Genomic DNA, 8,722 nt, shown 5'->3' with positions numbered 1-8,722 from the left:
AAATATATATATTACATAGCTAACACCACCAAAATCCACATGCACATTACAAGATATGATGGACCTCTCTTCCTGATATGCAGTTATGGAACCTTCATGCTGGTATATAAAATAATAGAAACTTCGTAATATAGTAGCACATTTGCCCATTTCCATTAAGTTTGAATTGACAGGTGTGGAATATACCACATGGGAACAAGTTTGACCTCTGAATGGAAACTTTTTGATGTTCCCGTATGGTATGTTCCACACCTGCCAATGGAAAATTAATGGAAATGGGCAAATATGCTAGTTTATTAGGAAGTTTCTATTTTTTATATACAAGCATAAAGGTTCTATAACTGCCTGTCTGGACAAGAGGTCTGTCATATCTTTTAATGTTCATGTGGATTTGATGGTGTTAGCTGTGTGATATATATTTTTCCTCCCTCTTGCTTTCAGTATTCATTGAGTATTGGCGATAATAATGTTTATTCCGGAAATAAGAGGTATACGATTGTAGTCACTCCATAGTTTCCCATGCTGAGTGGTGGGTTACAGACTCAAATGAGTATTTTAGTTGTTTTCATTGACTCTTCTGCAGTCGATCATGTTAAACTACAAAATGTTTACGTAAAGGATGCACAAAATGAAATTTTTTCTCAAGAGTTATAGGGTCTTGATCGGCCAAATAACTACCTAACAGCTTATTAATGTTTTTGCGATTTCAAAAGAATAACGCAGTTAAATAACGATGTAAATGCAGGTTCATTCAATTTGATTGAAAATGATCTTATCTATGTAATAAATATGACTAGATGAATGAGCATTTGGACTGAACAAAAAGCTACAATGAAATTCTGCGCCACCTTTGACAAATTCTTAATATTGCACTTCGCTATGTCATTCTCAATGGTAAAAAGAATTTTTCTTGCAGGTCACAACTCAGAATATTAGCTGAAAATTTTTAAACTGGAAAATGAGTATCTTACTAATGAAAGGTATTCTGATTTTATTCATTATATTTTTTGTGGATAGTTGTTTTTATGTAGAATACTTTAGCACTTTCAATTTTTAAGATCGGTTGAAATTTGTTTGGAACATAAACAAAAATCGATCTCTTAAACAGTTTGTGGATGCCCACAGGCGAAAGCTGTTGCATAACTCCTCTCTGTATGAAGCCTTGAGGCTGATAGAATGATCACACACACACCTTGTTGTCAAACCCACATTCTTGCTGGCTGCACCTCTTATCTCTCTCACATTTACCTCCATCTTATTCACATGTTGTTTGAATATGGACCAACAGATGGTTTTGGTGTAAGCTCCACTTATATTAATGTTGTGACATACATATCTCAAAAGTATATTATTCTATACTGACATTAATTTTGATATTGTCATTGACATTTACGTTTTGTTTACAATTCGTCTCATCAAATAACTGTAATATTGTGATGAAAATAGCTTATTTTATATGTAAAATACACAGATAAAAATAAGTAAATTAGAATCCACTTGGTATCTAGAATACCAGCTATAATTAGAAACTGTCAACCTGTGTTCTCTGTCAAACTCTGGATGAGTACATTGATGAAAGGGCTGTGGCCATTGATCTGATGGAATCATAAGTCGCCAAAGGTGGAGAGAGCTGGGCATTGGACAAAACATTTACTATTCTCACTTGTGTACTTGACACCAACCCCTAAAATTAAGTGGTTTAGTAAATTCTAAGCTTCGTCTTCATGAAGTGTCATGTAGACAGGGTCTGAGTTGTGAAACTCAGAAACCAATGGAAAATATTTCCATAGTAAACGTTTTGCACTTTTAACTGAATAAGTTTATTTCCTATATTAGGAAATAGTTTCGAAGATTACGTTTTAACTTACAATTCACAACACAGAAATTTAAATGAAAATTTTGAAACTTGAAAATGCCATATTTACAAAAATTAAAACGCATATGAAACATTTTAATTTTTTAAAATCTAAACTTTTTTCATATAAATACAGCAGAAAAAATGAACATGTACCATCAAATTGAAAATCTATTTGTGGAAGCAGTAGTTACATTATTGGTTATGATTAAGAGTTAACTGAATTAAGAGAAATGAAAAAATAAATATTACCATATTTCAAAATCTATAATTCAGGTAATTGGCTTTGGTCAAAAGCTTTTGGTAGTTTTGGATGATAAATTTAAATTTACTCTTCCAGATCGTTATAGTGAAAAGTTTTCAGGAAATGAAGAAAAATGGAGGAAATTTTTGTATGAAATTTTATACATCTAGCTAGCAAACAAAATAAAGGTAAATCACTTCCAATTACTGACTAAATTTAGTTCACTGAATATTAAATCTTTACTGAGTAATTTTTGTTGGGCTTTTACATTTTTAATTAAATGGAGATTTCATCATAGCTATTGGAAAATTTTTTAAATGGGGTATACAGTAAAATTAAAATCATGGTTTTCAAAAAGGAAACTTTAAAAATGTGCTCCCTGTGCCAGAAACATACATGTACTGATTATGTCATCTTGTCTCTGGGCAATATTCAAATGCTCACGATTTTATAATCGTTCAGAAAATCAGGCTCAATCAGAATACGTTTGGAAAGTTAATTAATGATCATTGCAGCAATGCCCATTGGCTTGTCCACCAAATCTTTGTAGACCAGCTTGGAGCACCTCTTTGAAAGGTGATTTGTTCATCATGATAACATACAAAATATCTATTGATGGTGCTCAAGTGAACCTATTGTGCATTTAACAATTGGACATCAACACATCATGCACAGGACTGTAACTTTCTTCATTATGGCTGGTTGATGGCTGTCCAGAGGGAGAATTTTTGGTCAGCTATTCCTGGTCCTCCTCAAATATTTTCAAGTAACTTGGCACTTGTGAAAGCTAACACAGTAGAATCCACATAGTCTTGATGGATCAGCATAGACACTTGTAGCTTGATGTCAACTAGACAGACATGCCTCTGATTCACTTTTTGGCTTTGTATGACTGCCTTTCAAGACCTCTGCATACCTCCGACCTCCCAGGCCACAGAAGAAGCCTTTGCTGGGCCTGTGTGGCCGTACACTCAATTTGTTAAATTTTTGCTGTTAAAAGGTTCAATATGTTGAACGAATTTGTATTCTATGGAGCTATTTCTTCCAGTTGTTTTAATGTAGACATGGATTAGTGTGTTATCACTATTTCCAAAAGCTGGCTAATCAATATGAAGTAGTAAGGAAACTGGCAAATGGAATCGTTTCCTATGGTACCGAAAAACTTGTATTCTCATTTATGTTTGAAAGCTAAATATATCCCTTTCGACCTTGTACATGTGTACCATTATCATCTGAAGCACTATGTGTGTGATGGGAAGTATACTTGTTGCATACATGCTGTAAACATTTACTGCCATCATGCATGTTACAAGTTACCCAAATCATATAAAACGAAAAGAAAGGGAACCTCACGATGTTTGCCCTGAGAATCATTCGACAGACGACGACTGCCCGATCATTCTCATTCATTCATCAAGTCAGATTCATCAATATAGAGGGGCACTGGGTCAGTGCAACACACCATCACCTGCCATCAAAGGTCTGCCCTTGTAGGCCTACCTCTTAATGAGGTGGTTCCTCAGCTATCATTTCGTGGGAGAGTGTACCCTGAGTCGTCCGGTCTTATGAAAATGGAAAAACCCTTGATGGTACTGGGAATGGAACGAAAGACCCCAATATGAGAATCTGTCACGTTGACCATTTGGCTATGGAGGCAGAATTCGTGTCACTCACGTGATAAAAAAAGTGAAGTGAATACACAAACTGGATAAGAAAATTATCTTTCACTGTACCACTCTGCAATACACTGATTAGCCCAGATTTCTTTGATGACGCTCTACATCATTTAAACTAGTTGGAAAATCGTAAATGTGAGTCAGTAGTGATTTTAAAACCACTTTCGTTTCGTAACGATAGAGCCGCTACTATACTTGATGTCAGATATTGTACCCACTTCAGCATGTGTCTAGTAGTCTGCCTGCAAACACTTCACGTAATTTAGTACCTGTTTTTATCTGCACAGTTGTAACTGCAGCACACTTCAACATCAGACCTCCTGGCCAAGGGAAAGTATGGTGTAATGGCTTTCTCTTGTCACATGTACTTGGAGGTACTCAAATCATAAATACATACTACTCCTAACAGCTGTCATTATTAGTCTGCAGATGAAGTGAATACTGATGTTATGTTGTTCACAATACTGTCCTCAGTCGCCAATAAAAAATTCTTGTCTTGTACCCATAACACCCTGTATGTAGCTCAGTGTTCCATGAAAGGTGAGACACGTTTGTCTTTGGTTTCAAACAAAATACTCCTTCTTGTTAATGTTTCAGCTCGTAATCTTTAATTTATAGTCACATACATTTGATTTTCGATGTATGTGTTCTGTGAAAGCAGTCTTTCCCATTTCAAATATGAAAGTACATCTTTCAAAGGGCAAGACAGTATGTATATGAGTTTTGTGACAAAACCAATGTTTCAACGGAAATTATGGCCTACCTCTGATAATCAGTTTAGTGTTTCCTAAGTTGCAAACCTACTATGATTAAAATCAGAAGTCATTTCATTAGCAAGATACCAAATTTTCCAGCTTCAAAATTTTCAGCTAATATTCTGTGTTGTGAGCTGTAATATAAATTCTTTTTACTATTCACAATTACTTAGCCAAGTGTATTATTCAGAATGTTTTTGTTAAAAGTAACGCATAATATCATTGTTGCTCTTTGTTCAGTCCAAATGCTCATTCATCTAGTCATATTTATTACACAGATAAGATCATTTTCAATAAAATTCTGTGGACCTGCATTTACATAGTTGTTCATCTGTGTTATTCTTTTATTAACGAAAAAACGTTAATAATCTGTCAGATAGTTATTTGGTCGATCAAGACTCCATAACTCTCGAGATAAACTTTTATTTTGTGCGTCCTTTACATAAGCATTATGAAGTTTAATATGATCGACTACAGAAGAGTCAATTAAATTAATATGTTTTTGTTTCACTCAGAAAATAAAAATAAAATACAGCATAAAAATTTTGCAGAGTTACAATAACATGTGATATCTGGTTCCAAATTTCTTTTTCCATGCGATCTAGCAATTTCAGAGGTCTATGTTCCATGGAAATAAATTGGACTTCTCAGAATTTTGAGTCTTTCTTGTTCTCGTTGAAGTGCGACTATAACACGGATTTCCATCGATTCCACAACTATTTTTCCTTCCTTAGGAAGTGTAGTTGCATCTTCAACTACAGCTTCATTATGATCAGCCCATCTAAGAACAGAATCACCAATATTTGAATTCCAAGCGAAAGTTACTGTTAAATCACCTCCCATTGTTGTTTCTTTAGAATTCTTAAAAAAATCTGACAAATATTTTTTATGGATAAGGTACTTCATTGTCTTACTTCTACTTTACCATTGTTAAGAATATGTCCATCCATTGTTAACCTACTGGCCAGATTCTAAGTGAACAGAATAACAGCTGATGATGAAATAAACAGATGTTCTATTCCAGAGAGAAATTGTTTCCTTTTTTATTGTGATAATGTCGAACGGTTTTACCAAACAATTAGCAATTAGTTTTTACTGAATTTTTTGTCACATATTGTATAATCTGTAACAGATTGGTTCTAATAACACTGAAAGTCACACAATGTTATGAATGATTAGGATGAATGCAAACATCTTCAATATTAAAAGTAATTTATGTTTCCTTGTTTGTAATGTTAAAATCATTTTTCCTTTTTACCATGAACTGGAAATGAGTAAAACTTGCAAGTCTAGAATTTGTTCATGACTTACTAAGGAAAAAATTATTTACTTATCAGTAACATAACTGTAACAGGTGAACTGTTGAATTTAATGAAATCGTCATTCTCATCTGTTACAGCAATTACTAAATGTTGAACAGTATAAAAGTTTGGAATATTAACAGCATAATTCGGTTCATGTAATATTGGTCCTCCTTATTCTGCACTTGGTTTAAATGAAGAGACAATATTAATTTCTTGATGAAAATGCTCAGTATGTTTAACAAACATTATATCATACTGATTAAAATTTATATACATTAATTCCAATGATTGTATTTTCAGTAAAATATTACCAATCGGTTTTTGATTGTATCCATTAATTTGACTATCCAAAGCTAAAATTTGTGCAATACTATCTTCTTCATCCATGTATAATTTAACATCGCTGTCAATAACAACATTAGGTGTTTTGAATGAATAAAATCTTCCAAGGTTTTCAAAGAATACTCACTGACAGGCATTTTTATTCTTTCTCCATCATAGTGTAAAGTATAATTTTTTGACATAGAATTTGATGCTAAGAATGTTGAGTAAAAAACAACTAAGGTCACATTTTCTCTTACTGGAATGGTTAATCTTTTCTTCAGAACCGATGACGTTCCATTCAGTTGAGTAATTTATTATTAACAAGAAATACATAAATAAAAGGAAAAAGAGTAGGAGCTGAAAATAAGAATCGTAGAGAGGAAACTGAAAAATAAATACAGTCTAACTTTCATCGAATTCAGTTCGATGTCCAGCAGTACGACCCAGCAACTATCGAAAAACAATCTTAATGATCGATAATTAGATTATAACTCCTGGATGGTTGGAATGGAGTAGATTTAAGCATTTCTATGTTTAATTTAAAAGTTAATATCCACCAAAACACAACAATTTATCAAAAGTCGATCGAAGATAAAATCCAGAAAAGAATCACTACTTTTATTGAAAATAGTGAAGAAATTATTCCATTAGATGAGTGTGAAGACAATTCAGTTGTTATTTTTGACGATTTCATTCTTGAAAATCAGGATATACTAAGAAAATATTTTACTAGAGGTATACACAATGTAATAGATTGTTTTTATTAAATTCAGACACATTTAACAATAGCAATATAGTTAGACTGAGTTAATTTAAGTTTCTTAAAAATTTTCAGGTGGAATTATACAAGGGTCGATCATATTTACCACGAGTTTGTCAGTGGAGACTTAGAAGTTTACGATTTTAGAGAGATGTGTATTAATGTTGGAATGATGATAAATTCAATTTAATTATAATAGATATGACAGGAAATATATATAATGGTGAATACAGACAAAAGATTCAGAACTTTTTAAACATTGAAAAATAATGTTAAACATAAACATTGAAATGAAAGTTAACTGTAAACATTGAACATGAGCAACGGACATAAATAATTAACATAAAATCTAAGTGATTACTGACACCTCATCCTTAATAAATGTTTACAAAATGTGACCCAGATGACGTTAGGAAAGCTAGAAAAAATCAACAATTAAAGGAAGAGTATGAACAATTGGAAAACAACAAAGAACATAAAAAATATATTTAACGATGACCACCATCCAGTTATTGATGCCATTTTAATTAATAACTATTATCTATATGAGTGAAAATTTTGGTTGTATTGATTTACCAAATTATGCTGATATGTTGTTTAATTCATTCATAGTATATAGTGAAAATAATCAGACTAAAATAAAACCAAATAAAGGTAAAGAATGTAAATATTAGATAAAAGAAATTGTCAATATTTATTTTCCCAAATAATTACCCATCAATTTAGATTCAAGTGTACATGGAAAAGTTGGTGGCACTTTAATTAAAAAATAACCATAAAAATCAATCGATTATGATTCAATGAATGATGGCAGCGATTTAATCAATAGAATATTGGTAATTAATGGTGAAGAATTAACTGCAAATAAAAATAATTGCAGTGAGAAAGTTAGAACGACACAAGCATTAATAAATAAATTTAGTGATTTTATTAATAATAATCCAAACGGAATTCCTAATTTGATTAGATTTTTGAATAATCTTCCTCACAAGGTTTGTAAATAGGAAAAGTATGGTGAAGGGCAAGATAGTACATTAAATGACACACTTCGTTTTGAATTACATATTCCTGGTTGTAGTTACTATGGTGCTGGAAGACGGTTAGAAGGAAGATATCCTAGAAGTGATGAAGCAATTAATCCATTCGACAACGCTTGTAAAAACATACTGAAAAAGAACTTCAATTAATTGCAGAAGAGAAGGTGTATTCTAATGATATTTCGATAGGTGAAGAATTAATTTCAACTGCAGTTACAGGAATAATCTATAGAAAAAGATAATTGGTGATAAAGGATGAGGTTTATAAAATTCCTTATTAATTTTTAATCTTCCTGAACGAATGACTTTAGTATCGTTTATACACTAATTTCAAGTGACAAAATACAAACAAAATCGATTAAAGTTAAATTAAATATTGAATAGTTAAATAATATCGATAATTTCTTAACAGATCGTAAAGAAGAAATGAAGATAGCAAACTGGTGGAATTTCACTCACTACGTGATGTACTCCCATCGTGAATTCAATTACTGAATATCTAATAAGAAAGAAAGATGGTTGTGGATTATCAAAACATGAAAGAGGAATCTACAATAACTACTGGCTGAAGTTAAATATGTACCACATATTGGTTCACTTGCTGTGGGTTCAGCACCCATAGCAAATTAAGTAATAAACAGGAAAAATGCTGATAAAGAATTATAAGAAGAAAAAAGATGTAACCTAGATATGGAAAATGAAGCCTCTAAACATTACTTCTCAGTGGCTGATTTGACTTTGTACCTAAAACAGTTCAGAGAGCTTCA

The sequence above is a fragment of the Schistocerca serialis genome, chromosome 5 (genome assembly GCF_023864345.2).
Source record: "Schistocerca serialis cubense isolate TAMUIC-IGC-003099 chromosome 5, iqSchSeri2.2, whole genome shotgun sequence".
In the NCBI taxonomy this organism is placed as follows: Eukaryota; Metazoa; Arthropoda; class Insecta; order Orthoptera; family Acrididae; genus Schistocerca; species Schistocerca serialis.
This window is presented reverse-complemented; position numbering follows the sequence as displayed.